This window comes from Antennarius striatus, chromosome 11 (assembly GCF_040054535.1).
Source record: "Antennarius striatus isolate MH-2024 chromosome 11, ASM4005453v1, whole genome shotgun sequence".
Classification (NCBI taxonomy): domain Eukaryota; kingdom Metazoa; phylum Chordata; class Actinopteri; order Lophiiformes; family Antennariidae; genus Antennarius; species Antennarius striatus.
Window position 1 is genome coordinate 8476791 of NC_090786.1, and position 15848 is coordinate 8492638.

General features: G+C 39.5%; 1 protein-coding gene across 2 annotated transcripts in view; it reads right to left on the reverse strand.

Moving 5' to 3' along the window:
• The window catches only part of rgs7a (regulator of G protein signaling 7a), a 56565-nt gene that overhangs the window by 29675 nt on the left and 11042 nt on the right, over positions 1-15848 (reverse strand). The window lies entirely within an intron of this gene.

Sequence of the window (15848 nt, forward strand, 5' to 3'; positions counted from 1 at the left end):
ATGGCTATCATGCTGAATGATGCAATAGCCAGGATGAGAGACCGGCAAGAAGATTCCAATGCTGGGCTCAAGGAGGATATCACCCAAAAGCTGGAGAAATGGGCAAAACGTTTGGAGGTGAAGGCCAGAAACCGTGATGATGAAGCCAGTGATTAGGAGTGTGGAAGGCACAGAAAGCAACACCATCTCAGCCACACAAAGCAAGAAATTCCATAAGAGCTTAAATTATAAAATTGTCAAGAAACAACCCTTGAAATGGATAACAAGAAAAATTTGGACTCTTCTCAAGAACTGACATAGACGTGTTCAAATATGCATGCCTATTGGACTAAATGGACGAATTAAAACAACAATATACCAGAATAAAATAATTCAAATTGATTTGTGACATGCCATGTATGAATTGGTTGACGATGTGCTGCAATGAGAGAGATGTTGTTGGTTTAGGGGACGGGAACCTTACAAGCCAATGGCTTCCACCAGTCAACCCTTTTTTTCTTCTGTTGTTACCGATGTTCCAACACTGATGAAAGTGAAATCTGTTATCATAACATGTCTGGAAAGAAGAAATAAACTGAATAACTAATTGAAGACCCTCGTAAGAAAGAAAGTCCACTTTAATGCCCCTCATGGAGAAATTATCTTTACACTCTATACTACACCCATGTAACCCATGTGGTTACATATGGGTTAGTCATGCATACACACATACAGGTCCCTGAACACAACACACTAGGGGCCTGTAGGCATGCAATTAGTAACATCACATCACACAAAGAACAGTAGGTGGAGGCAGAGTGACGGGGGGGTTGCACCCCAAATGAGCAGCTTGTAGGGGGGACTGTGCCTTGCCCAAGGGCGCCTCAGCAGTCAGCTCACACGTCGAGGGATGTTCTGGCGGGAGCGGGATTCGAACCACCGATGGCTGGGCGATCCATCTTCAAGACATCTGCTCTACCGCTGAGCCACTGCCCGAGTGAGTGACCAGCGCCCCAAAATCCTAAAAAGGCGGAATCGGTTCCCTTCTGTTTACTTGATGTTTTTAAGTTGTTAGTTATGTCTCCAATAAAATTGAGTTGACTTGTTTAATAATTGCACTTATTAAAACTAACTGATATTTGTTAATATATTCTCAAAAAGGTTGGTGAAACATTTATTATTACAACACTTATTATTACAAATATTTTAACCATGTAATCTGTGAGTCAAATAATACTTTATTTTAAGTAAGTAAACTTAATCTACATGGGTCTATTTCACACAAATATTCCTGTTGGAGTTTTACTAATTAATTTTGATGTAGTCAAATCAAATACTCATCATGATGATATTCAAAATTTTTACTGAGCATGCATAACTATATACTACTGTAACATTTACTAGGTCCTTGAATCATTTTTTAGAGTGTACTCTTTTTTGGCATGAAACCATACTGCTGCTCACAAATGCTCACTTCTGCCCTTAGTCTAGCTTCAACTACTCTTTCCCATAACTTCATTGTATGGCTCATCAGCTTTATTCCTCTGTAGTTGCTACAACTCTGCACATCTCCCTTGTTCTTAAAAATGGACACCAGCACACTTCTCATCCGTTCCTCAGGCATCTTCTCACTATCGAAGATCCTTTTGGACAACCCAGTCAGAAACTCTACTGCCACCTCTCCTAGACACTTCCATACCTCCACAGGTATGGAGGACCAACTGCCTTTCCACTCCTCATCCTCTTCAATGCTCTCCTCACTTCATCCTGACTAACCTTTGCTACTTCCTGGTCCTGGCTTGTGCCCTCTTGCGGCTACATTTGCCTACATTGATGTAGTTTTTCAGCCATGGGCAGCAAAAACCACTGTTGTTCTGCACATCCTTTTACCCGAACCCCAAAAGACTTTATAAGAATGGGAAAAAGCAAGTTCTTATATTGAGTATATATATTTTGCTTATTTTTGTCATCAAAGGAATCAACAAATTACATTTGACCTCAGCAGAGCAGGACATTTGGTTTACCAGAGCTCTTGCAATTTGTTAAACACCCCTGTTTGACAAGGTTGTGACACTAATCATGTGTGGGACATGAAAAGCTAGTAAAGTGCTTGTACCTTTATTGGCTCATAAGTGACAAATATAGGCCTGACACCAAGGCGACACAGGTGGTATAAGCCACAATATCACACACTCACACAGACTAATTTATCTTGTATCACCTCTTTATTTCAGCGGTAGCTTTATTGTTCACATGAATCTCGTCGCTACTACATATCAGTTTTTGGTTGTGCTGGCATAGCAGTCCTTGGGCCACTGCTTTCATTTATTTCTAAATCTACAATAATCGGGAGTTTCTGGATAGTGGTGGAACAGTGTTGGAGCATGCTCTCTCTCTCTCTCTCTCTCTCTCTCTCTCTCTCTCTCTCTCTCTCTCTCTGTCTGTCTCTCTGTCGCTCTCATCTTTTTGGTGGGCGGGCAGTGGGCGCGATGACTAAGCCAAGGTTGGCCATGTGCTAGAACATAATCCACTGAAAGCCAATATCCCTCCTGCCCACCCACCATGATTTCATCACTGAAAAATCACGCTATCATAAATTACTTGATAGAAGGAGAAGAAAGCTGAATTACTTTCAGATGAAGTGTAAAAAAGTTTTCCAAAACTGAGAGTGAAAATTACGCTAATCTAATCTTACTAATAGTTGTAGCAAGATTACACACGCACACACACACACACACACACACACACACACACACACACACACACACACACACACACACACAAAACGCATATAGACAATTATATAATCACATATATGTCAATACAACCATAATAACCACTTACAGTATATATGAACTGCAATCAGAACTTGTTGACAACCAGTAAAGCCATTAATTTGCCTTGAGAGCATTTGATAGCTTTTATTTTTGGTTGTTCAACAGTCTGGGAATGGCAATACCATACTGTTAAATAAAATCCTCCGTATAGCTAATCCTTCATCAAAGCAAGCCTGTTAGCAATGCCCACACTGTCTGGCAGTACACTTGGGGAGTCTTATCATCATGCACCAGAGAGCATGTTTACTTAGACCAAACAGAGAAAGAAGGATGAAGAGGACAAGGATGAGAGGAAAACAGAGAAGGAGATCCAGGGAGGGACGTTGAGTATGGAAAAAGAGATGCACTGAGAATGGAAACGAGGGGAGGATGCTGTCTATTTTTAGGTTCATATAACATGAGACAGAGGGGCCCTCATTCCCCTCCTCCCCTTTTCTCCATCCCCTCACTTCCTACATTCCTCCTTGGCACGTGCAACAGACACTCAGGACAGCTCTGTGTGCCCCGAATACCAATAAGAGAAAAGCAGCTGGATACTGGCAGACTGACATTCTTCTGCCTTCTCCTGTCTGCAGAACAGAGACAAGATAGCAACTGGGAATCTGACGGGACAGACACACATGCATATTTCAGAGGATGCAAACTTCATAGATAATACACCGATTATGCAAGTGGCACTCGAACAACGGAGTAATGAAGGTGATGGAAGATGGGCCTGGGTGGCTGGCTCATTGATTGACTCCAATAAATATCAGGGAGAAATGATTAATATGATGATGCTTCACAAAAAATTAAAAGATAGTTCACTAAATTAAAAAGAGAGGAGAAAGTTGCAAACACATTTCAGTCTTTTTCTTATTTTGGAAAGGCATAACTTCCATTTATGAATAATCATACCCTAACTTTGTTTCAAAGGGGTTTTCATCTGTTTATTCATGTGAAATGTGTGTCTTAGAACTGACTTGAAGATGAACCCAAGATTAGATATTTTAATCATTAAATAACATTTCTCTCTTTTATTCCCTGTTATATTGTAAGGGGATATTACTGCTCATCAATGTATTCATTACAAAAACACAGTTTGTTAAAGACATAATGGTTGTAATGGATTTAGAGGATATGAATGTAGCTAATAACGCCACTGGGGATAATCAATCTTTTCAAATCAGATATTCAAGCTGGACAGCTTGATTAAAACACAACGCTGTCATACAATGGTGACTCAAATCTTATGTTTCTATCCTCGAAATGACATATCTTCCATCACTTGTTCCAGTACCAGTTTTTCCATTTAGAAACAAGGCTCTTCTGACATTGCAAGCATGGGAAGCTAATATCAACAAATTAAATCAGTCTGCTGCAAGGAATATGAGAGATTCTACCCACCATATCCTAATGCATTGTTAAACATGACCTTGCTTTTTTTTTTTTTTCTGACTCAGCTCAGGCTGAGATAACATTTTATCTTTAGTTCAGCACACGCAGCAAGAAAGAAGAGACAATGCTGCCAATATACATGTCCACCACATCTATGGTGAGGCTTTATTGGGAGATGAGAAATACTGTAAACACTAGTCACAGATTTATGAACCTAGCTGAATGAGTATAAAGAATCTGACAAACACAGATGTTCTAATTATCAGTGGTGGAAAAATCAATATGATCCTTTAAGACATTGCAATAATTGTGTAAAAAGAAGAAAACACTACTAAGAAAGGCTAAAATCCTGCTGTTAGGAGGCAAGCTGACTGCATTACAATGAAATATTTTGCTGGGCTTGCACTAGGAGCTAGTATGACTAAGCCACTGTGGCTCAGTGTAAAAGAATTGAGTAAGCCACAAAAAGCCACATTCTGTGTCCAAGACAGTGGCGCACTATAATAGCAAGTAAAACTTACAAGTTAACATTGAGTAATACCAAGAATCTAATTTATTAAAAACAAAGTGTCTAAGTCAAAGTTAGAAATGTCTTCTAGTCAAAGTAAACATTCAGTAATATATTTTGTATGACTGTATCTCCACATAGTGAATGCAAGTTTTCAATTGTTGGGGGGTGTAAAACCACGCCCGTTGTGGGGGTTGTGGGGGACACCCCCATATGGGGGGTCTGGGGGTGCTCACCCGGGAAATTTTTTAGAAAATGGGTTTTTTTTCCTGCATTCTGGTGCATTGGGATGGTAAAATCTTCTGTTCAGTTTAGCTGCAAAAATACACTAAAGTCAACAGTTCAAACTCAATGTTTACTTGTAAATTTTACTTAGACTAGAAGACATTTTATCTTTGACTTAGACAACACCATTGGTATGCCATAGTTTAGTTTTTTGTTTTTTTAATTCGATAATATGATTTTTCATTTCAATTTAAAAAGGCATGTAAAATAGCAAGCGAGGTGAATATACACATTTACCTGCACCGCTGGTTATTCCTGCCGGTCATAGGGCTCAACAGTCTAAGTGTTGTAAATTCCTGATATTTTGATACGTCATCGTGACGTTTATGTTTTTCTATTTTATGTTACGTTATTGCAACGTTACTGTGACGTTCGATTGTCGTCAGGCACCTTTTAGGGGAGCCCAGGTGCGTCGCGGGGTCCTGCCAGTGAGGTCCAGTGCCGTTAGTGTTAGCGCAAGCGAACGGCGCTAGCGTTAGAGCTAGCGAGAGAAAAAGTTGTAAGTTTGAGCCTTTTTTCTGTAAAAATAAGAACGCAACTGTGGCTACACAGTCAAAAAAAACCTTGTAGCCCAACTGGAATTTACTTTGCCTATGGCGAAGTGGCGAATGGCTAGCGCAAGCCCAGTTTTGGTCTATATAAATAAAATTAACTTAACTAGAAGTCAGTGAATAATTTCTTGCTATTCCTTGTCTAATAAAAGATAGCCTCCCTGCGTGATTTAGCCTTTTGTTCACATGCCGAAAATAGAAAACTACTTTCACAGTGAAGAAATATGGACATTTCATTTTAATTTGTTATGTCTGTGGAGGCAGAATAAGATATTTTTGAAAAACACTGATTCAGCCACTCGTGTTCAACTCCATGTTGGGTTATGATGTGTACTTCCCTGATCCAATGGCAAAGCTTGCAGCAGCAGCTGGTAGCTCCTGCTATTGTCACATTATTGCTTAAAAATGTTTGTTTTTTTACTGCTGAAACAAAATTCTATGAGAGAAATATACTTATTGGAGGGTTTGAATGGTTTGAATTACGAGCAGTAGATATTTTTGATAATCGCTGTTTGTGGTACCACACAACTGGTCAGGTGGACCAGCCGATTCTCCCTGTTGGGTAGAGATGTGAGCAATATCATGTTACAGCCTTACTGAAAAGATGTGAAAAGGACTAGGCTAGAATAACAATCAGATGTACAGTATTTGAAATCTAATTTGAAAGCAAATTTTAAAAATCCACACAATTAGTTTCTGACCTTAATAAATAACTGCATATGTTTCTTCATTTTATTCATTTTTATCCTCTTCTATCATGAAATCTATTATCTGTGAAAAGACGGTGTTTCATTATTTTACAATCAACTGGTAGTGAGACAAACAAGTTACCTTGATCCTTGGGAACCATCCTGCAAGAAACACTGCCTGTAACCATCCATCCATCTATCCGTATTTTAAACTCGCTTCATCCGCTATCGTGGTTAGCGGGTGCTGGAGCCTATTGCAGCCAACTGGGGGCACAAGGCAGGGTCCACTCCGGGCACGAACTCAGTGCACCGCGTAGCCACACACATACACAGACAATCACACATGCACACACTCACAGCTCCCTTTAGTGCATGTTTTTAGAGGTGGGAAGAACCAACGCCTTGCTGTGCGGCGACAGCGCTACCTGCTCAGCCAGAGGAAGGAAAGGAAAAGGTGTCATTTCAGTCGGATGACCAGAGAAATTAGCTCGCACGGAGCAGCAGTAGTTCAGTCTGCAGGGACTTGGCTTGGGAACCGGAGGTTGGCTGCTTCCAATGTGGATCACAGGAGTTCGTTAGGTGTTTGTAGAAAGGTTATGACTGCTATGAACCTCTAACACATGGATGTCCATCACTTCACTGCCTCTCTCCACATTTGCCTATAGGCATTTTGGCTTACTTTTTCATAGCCTCCTTTTTGTGTGTGTGTGTGTGTGTGTGTGTGTGTGTGTGTGTGTGTGTGTGTGTGTGTGTGTGTGTGTGTGTGTGTGTGTGTGTGTGTGTGTGTGTGTGTGTGTGTGTGTGTGTGTGTGTGTGTGTGTGTGTGTGTGTGTGTGTGTGAGTGTGTATTCTGTCTATGGCTATTAATACATAAGAAGAGAGCAATTAGAAATTACAGAGAAAGGGAGGTTGTCTGCCATTAAATGCAGTCAGATGATTCTGGTTGATCACAAAGTAAAATTTAGAGTGACTGATTGATTGATATAACGCACCTAATACTGTGGGTACTGCACACAGTTACATTATTAAATAACCACATAGCATAAATGCTTTCATAAACTCAGAGGGCAAGCATTTGCACACATAACGCGTCATTCTGTCTCCACAAGGCTCTGTGACGCAGCAGGATGTAGTTGCATAGTAGGTGAGTTACATACCATAAATTATTTCATAACCTGAACAGCGCTGATTCTCATAACTCCGTTACTTTGCAGCTCTGTGAGGCTGCGAGGTAGGGCTGTGCTTTCAGCTGTATAATACCATCAGCATGCTATCTGGAGAAATATTTATCATCTTAGTTTAGTGAGTTAACATGCAGTCATTTACTACTTAGCATATGATTTACAGTGCAGTATTGCATTATAACGCCATCTACAGTGTATTTACAGGAATATTACATATTAATATGCATTTCCACTGCCAGACGTGAGAGTAGCTTAATTATGTTGGATTAAGAGATTCTTTGACTTAAAATTCATGTAAAGAGAATAGCTTTCTTCCACATAGATCGTCATTGTCCTCCTGCATCAAAATAAAAAATATATATAATGTATGGAATTTCCTTAAAAAACTATAATTTTATATCGAATCCATGATTTCTTAGATCCTTGCATTTAACTATAGCTTACAACTATGCACCAATAGAGGTTATGAGTGTAACTTTGCATGGCTTGAGCATTTGTAGGCCAGATCATTCAACCATTGGTGTTTGACATGCACATTTAGTGGAACAGGCATTTTGTTTATGGATGGAAATCTTTTTATACACTCTAGCATCGATAAACACACGATGAAGAAAAATGAGCAGCAGCAGTTTAAGTCAAGATGGCACCCGAGGTTTTTAGACCAGGCTGTACTGTGCATGACTGTGCTTCCTAAGCTGAACTAATGGGGTGAAGCTGTGAGCCTCAGTAGGCTGCAGGTGGAAGTAGCTTAACACACTGCAACCTGCAAACCAAGTTTGTGTGTGCGTGTGTGTGGCAAAGGTCTTACCTCCATCTGTTTGGCAGATGAAAATGTACATCACGCATAAGAATTCGTACCATTTGGAACCAGTCCTGTTTGACTTTCATTATTTTTGCAGAATTGGGTTTGTGCAAAGACACTCAGTCATGGCAGGCTGATCGCTTAGATACGACAGCTTGTGAGTGACAAACTCCTCATTATTGAAGGGACAATTGGGCCAGCACTCTCCGTTACAGTTACAGTCAATTTGGATTGAAAATGCCACATCCACTAGTTGTTTGTTTAGAGTGAGCAATCCCAGTAAAGCTATGAATCACAAGTGAATCATTTCACACAGGAGGATAGATGACTGTGCACTGGCAGTGTCTAAATACATTCCTCTCTATTTTTTTTTCCTATGTGAGGATAAAAGCTGACTGGGGTGGCACGAGCTCCGACGACGGCTCTGATGACTTCAAAGAGAGGTGAGGGATGTGAGAGGAGCAGACAGAGAGACAGGGGTGGATGGATGCTTCACTGGTAAGGATGGACAGGTACAAAGAGAATGAAACACACATGTGTGTCTGGGTGAGAGACACAAAGACTGAAAGTTAGTGCGATGTGAGCAAGTATATGAGAAACATCAAAAGTGAACAAAAGGGAGAGGATATGAAAGTGGGGCGATGGAGGTGGGGATGAGAGAGGACTAGAAATAGGATAGGGCAAAGTGTGAACACCAAAGTGAGAAGGAAGCAGTGACGGAAAAAAAGTCCTAGGACTAATAGAAATATTGTCAAAAGTCTAGGCACAGAAGTCTCAGTAAGTAAAAGCGTGCTCTGCAGAAATACTGCAAAAATCCATATAGAATGGGGTAGCTTATGAATCACTGTGCAGAGATAGCAAGATTTCATATTTATATTTACTTTTGAAGGTTTGTGACCTACAATTTTTTTCTGTGGAAATGATTGGAGGCTGCTACAAAATACAGAACATTTGTTTTGCAGGGCATTATCACTTCAACAGTTTATTTTGTTTACTTTGGCAGCCATACTTGCAGACTCGAGAAGCACTGATATTTTCACAATTAAATATCTTCAAATTTAATTAGGAGAAATTAGGAAACTGTCATAGTTCAAAGACTGCATACCTTAGTTCTGTTTTTGTATATGAAAAAGACTCTTCACAACCATCACCTGTGTCTGCTTTCCAAAAGATGCACCAATACACATTGCAATGGTAATTTTGACATTGTTTACAGAATTTAAACACAACTATCTTCAGAATTGGGTCTGAAAAATAAAATAAGTCACACATGAAAAAAAAATTCACTTCAACAGCATTTGGAAGAAATGCAGCTTAAAAATGATGAGCAGTAAGTTTACAGTGTTTCTATGATAAACAGAGACACGATGTCTGACGCATGAAAGCATGAGAAAAGAAGGCCCACTGGAATTGATATTTTCTGTGAGAAGAATAAGCCGTCACAGTCAACAACAGAGAGTGCATTGGAAGTAGACATTTCATGGCCACAATTGCGATGCAGATGGTGCATGTAGAGGTGGGTGGTCAGGAGAGAAAGGACAAAGAAATAAACTAGGAGAAAACAAGGGCACATTGATGTTTAGAACGGATGCTCAGACACATGTCCAGCTCTTAGTTAAAATAGAGAAATGTGGCGATTCAGAAGAGATTCTGATAAATCTGTGACCCTGTCTGTTTCACTCTAAATTCTCTCATTTTCTCTTTAGTACTAACTGACCATCTCTGTCCTCATTAAGACCATCACGCAATGATGGCAGATGATTCACTCACAACTCCGACACGGGGCTCTCCTGCAATCTTCTGCTGAATGTTGAGCTGGAATTAAATGATCAGACACATGTGAGGCCAGAGTCGGGCTCTTTCTTAATGCCAAGGCTCCTTAGACCCTTACATAACCCTAACAGACAGGAATAAAGGCTCAAGCTGTGGTAAAAGTACACAGAGAGGGCAGCTTAGAGCGAGGCCATCTTCACAGAGGAGCCCAAACCAGCACCTTTACAAGTACATCATTAGAGCTTTTGTCCGTCAACTAGTCCAAAATGAATATGATGCACCAAAGAAGCAACATTCTTAGTGACTCTGCAGGGAATCTTTGTATGTTCAGTGGTAAAAAAAAAACCTATGTGACTCTAACAGTGGAGTTTCTGGTTTTGAAGCAGCCTTATATTAGGAGTAAAGTAAATGTTGAATTTGTCATGTTCAAGCAGGAGCTGGACCATTATCCAGTAATTTCAGTCTAAAATAAACACACACACACACACACACACACACACATCGGTACAGTCATGCTTTTTACAAATGCATTTCCTTGTACAGATAAGGACTGCTGGTTAGTTTGGGTTTAAAATAAAAGAAATGGAGCAGGAGTAGAAAAGAATATACACACCAACTCTGCAAGTTCAGTAATTAACACATTAAATCACATGCATTCAAATCATACCAGCATGTACAAAATGCTAATTAGAGAGCCTTAGATGTGACGGAAGGCACCTCAGATAGATATGGGGGTGGTTTTGATCCCTTTTTCTGACTTCCTGTAAAAGAACACATACATAAAATTCTTGTGGAATTGACAAAAAAGATGAAATACAACAATTAACATTTTGTAGATATATTCACCCTGCTGCAGCCCAAGAGAAGGAAAATGCCAAGTAGGTCACTGACATGTCATATTGGTTATATTCTGTTGGAACATATTCAAATACAGTATTCAAGATGGCATTTGTTAAAACTAACTGCTTACACAAAACAATGATGTAAAAACTGTTTCAGTGTCACTTATGATGCAGACAGCTTATAACTCCAACCAAAACAAACCCATGGATTTAGATGTTTAACAGCCACTAACATCATTTTCTAAGAAATCAAATTGATAGGCCTGATAGTACCACCTGCTGCGTATGTTTTCAATTTCTGCATTTCTTTTATTAAGTTAATTTACAAGGTAGAAGTACAACCAATAGGAATGATGTACTCACATAAGCGTAACCCAATGCTTTCATCACAGATTGTTTTTACCAAGACAGTGTTTGGCATTAATGGTATTAATAAAAAACCTATTTATTTCACTTTGACAAGCAGCGGCATGGCCAGGTGGATAATAGTAGGATGAGATAAGCCAGAACGATGCCTCCATCAACTGAAGTATGCGTCATTAATACCAGCCCCTCTAATTGCTGTTTAGGTACTGATGTCAGCAAATATAGGCAAAAAGGATTTGTTTGAAAAGCACAAAGCCATAAATGCCCATTTTCCATCCAATAGTGTCTGCCAAACACCCACATTTTCCCTCAACAGTGAGTGAAAAAAGAACATGCATGTTTTCATACACAGAAAGAGGGATCGCCTCGCTGGCAAGCTGACACACAAAAGAGGCCCACTTCATGCACAAAGATTTCTCTCTGATCAGGCAATTATAGATTATTCCACCTCACCCTCTTCTCTCCCTCTTTCTCCCAGTCTTCCTGATCTTCTGATTGCAGACTGGGAGAGATAGGATTTACAAGAACACTTCAATCTGCCTCTTAACAGAGAAGAAGCTGAAAATATATTCAGTGTCCTCTGGTTTATAAGTTGTGAACAACGCAGGATGGTTTGGAAATAGTTTGATGATGTGGCTGGCAGACAAAGGGTAGTTTTAAAATATGCAGGGTGGAAAAACGCTTTTAAATGTGGAGACTTCGGCTGAACTTGTGGCAATCTAAACCAAGAACCAGCATATTTAAAAATGGCTGCAGTTCTGGGTCATTTAACACTGCATTACTGTTGTGTTGCAGCGAAGCAGAGGAGAGGGATAATCTTGTTCCTGTAAAAGGATCTTTTGTACACAACCAATTGATCAACTGACAAATCAATAACATGCACAACTACCTTTGCCCTGTTTGTCATTGCTGTTTGTTCAAAACTTCATTACTGAGCCACACTCAGGACAAATGGTTCCAACCCATAGTGCTTCATAAACACCTGTTTGAAGGTTGTGAATGACAGAGTTCCCTGAAGCTGAAATGAGAACGAACGCTAACAAAATGAAGAGGGAAACTTGTGAATAGATGTGATCCTGGAGGGTTATTATTATAATAGGTAGCATGCTAAGGCTGTTTGTGGAGCAGCTCCCAAGCACTAATTCTACACAGCCAGATAAATCGCAACCAAAGCTGTGAATGTGATACACAATGTAGGCTTAAGTCATATGATATAAAACCAGCTGCATGTTTATCTTGAATGATGATGACTGAGTTTTGGAGTGGGTAATATTCATCAGGGACTTGTTAAAATCACTGATTTTTGAGATGGTTCTAATGTGTTTCCAGGGTACATATCTGCCTGATTATTATTATTATTATAAAATTACTTGTTCATGCCAATGTGTATTTTGTCATCTGACATGGTTCAACAAAACCCATAAATTACTTAATAGCTTATGCTAAAGTGGAGCAGTGTGCAATGACAATAACCGCAGACTGGCACACTGTAAGCATTCACTTTAAAGATGCACAGTATTCTGTAAGCTACAGAATTCACAGCAACATTCTCCAATCTGACTGAAGATGAGTGTAACACAATGTTGCATGTAGTCAGTGGGAAGCAGAAACAGAACATAACCATGCAATGCAGGATTAATGGCTATACACAGAGACAGAAGCCAAACTGAATGCTGGAAGAACAATTACTGGATGCCTGTCAGCAGTTCAGATTTAAACAGTGTGGGCTGGTGCCTCAGCTGTCAGATACTACACCTCATAAAAAGATTAGACTCCAGTGGGTACAGTGTACTGGATAGACTGTAATCCGAAAAATGTTTTCATCTTGTAAGGAGTCCTGAAATTTAGCTGAAAAATTAACTTTAATAAATTCAATGTTTTCAAACAAATTCCCTTTCATTACTCAGAAATGTGTTGTTTTAACTTGGTATTAAATCATCACATAGGAGCTGAGCAATGTCTTTGTTGAATAATTTTGTTGTTCAGTTTGGAAAGCTTTTTATATGTTATATCACCAAAGAAAAACGGTGGAGAAAAAGGTGAAAATGTAAAGTCAAGTAAATGGAAAGAAACGACAACAGTTGACTGATCTGATTGTAATCTTCGTAAAATGAATGTGATGTCAGAGAGTGAAAACATAAATATTTTACGGGAACTAACAATAATATAATGTTAATGCTATAATGTGTAATATTACCTTTTTCTTACCCCCAGTGTAATATAAAAGCAGCAGCACAAAGGCATAGCACAACACCTTAACCGCTGAGAAAGATGTTTCCTCCTCCTGCCGAGTGGCTACAAACATTGCCAGAGCTGTTTTAGGATTGCATGAAAAATTCAGGACTCTCTCTTAGTAACATTTGTCCTACATACAGCACATACACATGCTCACACATGCATCACAGCATTTTTCATGGTGCACACATGTAAGCAGAAATAAAAGAAAACACACACAAAAGCATCACAATCTGGTACAGTTGATGATAAGCACAACGCCTTTGACGTCAGAGCAGCATAACATCACAGAGGCCTTTATGTGGTAAGGGGTGATCCAGGCTGTCAGACATGTAGTGCATACCAACTGGATGATGAACACGGAACATTTTATTGGCTTTTCCTTGTCAAAGTAGATGATTTCTGACATCTTACTTGTTACCATCCTTATTGGATTCACATATATTGATACTGATTAACTTTTCAGGGTCACCGGTGCCTTCTGTCAATAAATCAGCCGTTCTTCTGCATAAATGCCACGCATGTGGCTTGTGTAAATACATTGTCATCTATACATGCATTCAATCAGTCTGCTTGTGTGCATGCATCAATGAGGAAAAGACACATCTCTGCATGAATCTCCACAGCAAATGAGTCAACACCTCAGCTCATCCATCCATTTTCATTAGACTACAATGACAGCTGGTGGGGTGGACAGGCCTTCGAGAAAGAACGAATGAGAGAATGCGGTGATGTAGTTACATTCCCATTGGTAAAGCTATGAAAGCACTTTCCGTCCTCAGCTATGAAAGCACTTCTACTCACGTCACATAATCGTCCTGCTACTACGCACAACTAGCACATTGTAAACTATCTAGTAGATGATCACTTGCTCAACATCAATGTGAGCATGTCTACTGTGTGTTTTTCCTCCTTATGCTAAGATATCTGAGCTTCAAACAGAACATAAAAGCATGATTCTCTCTTCATAATTCACCCCTTCCCTGAATGTGGGTTGCAACACTTCTGCCAAGTCACCTCCATCTGAGAAGTACTGTATTTGGGGCAGCTGTTCATCCTAGCAGTATACACATGTCTATAGACAGCACTCTTTCAAGGAGAGTTTAGTCATACCAACTCAAGATTAACATTCTTTGCTACCTTCACCAGGTCCTTTTGTCCTGCAGTAGTTTTAGGTCAATCAGCACAAAGAGTCAAGCAGTGTGGTCAAGTGGTGATACGTGATGACATCTGAAAACTTTGTGAAAGCTGAGTCTAGACCGCACTGTGATCAGATCAGCACTGTGATGTGTCATACATAAAAGTGAATGTTAGTCATCCATGATGTTACACTGATTTTCCCAGTTTGGGATCGATAAAGTATATCTATCTATCTGTGAACATGATGCCAAAGCAAGCTTTATTTTCTGTTTTTAACTACATTTGAAACTTGCAGACAAGACTGACCAGATATAGAATGTGTTTTCTCTATGTAATTGTGATGCAGAGTAGACATGGACTAAGATAAGAATTTTTAAACAATCACAGGAGAGCAAACACCTCCTTTTTTTCGCTGGCCACATACTGAGTGTAAATGAATGTGGTTGTTTTGTTTTACTTCTGTATTATAACGCAGCATCTGGAAAAAATTGCGTCTCTTGTTAAATTTCAAAATCAAAATTTGCTGGAGCAACAAAGACAGAACTAGTTGTATCCTTTGTCAGAGCATCAAATATTGACTTGAGGTCTTTACATCTATTCAATTACATCTGATGTCTCTTCCTTTCTCCTGTTATTGATTCATGAGTCCTGCTTTGTTGATCATTCATGATCTGTGAAGCCAAGTATGCAGAAAAGCTGTCTGGTTTGTGAATTTACTTTGCAGCCTCCAGCATCTAGCATTCAATTTTTATAATTTGTATTTTGTCAAAATCAAGAGTATGGACAGATATAAGACTTATAAGATATAAGAAATATTCTAGTTTATGAGCCTGCCATTGTGAAGCTTCTGCACATTGAAACTCCCAAAACAGAAGGACCTATTTTCTACTACAACCACAGAAGCACTAGCAACGAATCTTGCCCCACACTGGCATGTGCTTAACACACTGTGAGTGCTATAAAATACCATCAATCTACAATATCATTCTTAGCATATCCTCATCCTGGTGTGCAAAAGCCATCGCAGATGGAATGGGAGCATTCGCTGAAGGGTGAAAAGAATAAAATGAAAAGATTCACTCAATGCCTGAATCATCCACAAGTACAGGAGGTTGAGAACATCACTGGTGCATTTGAGAGTCAAGTAAAACAGTAGATTGCTCACACACATGCAGCTGTTGTCGCTCCACTGTGATACTATTGACATAATTTTACATAAATTTGCAGGGTGGTGAGGTGAATTAGGTGTTGGATTTATCTGCAATGAAGTTACATATGCT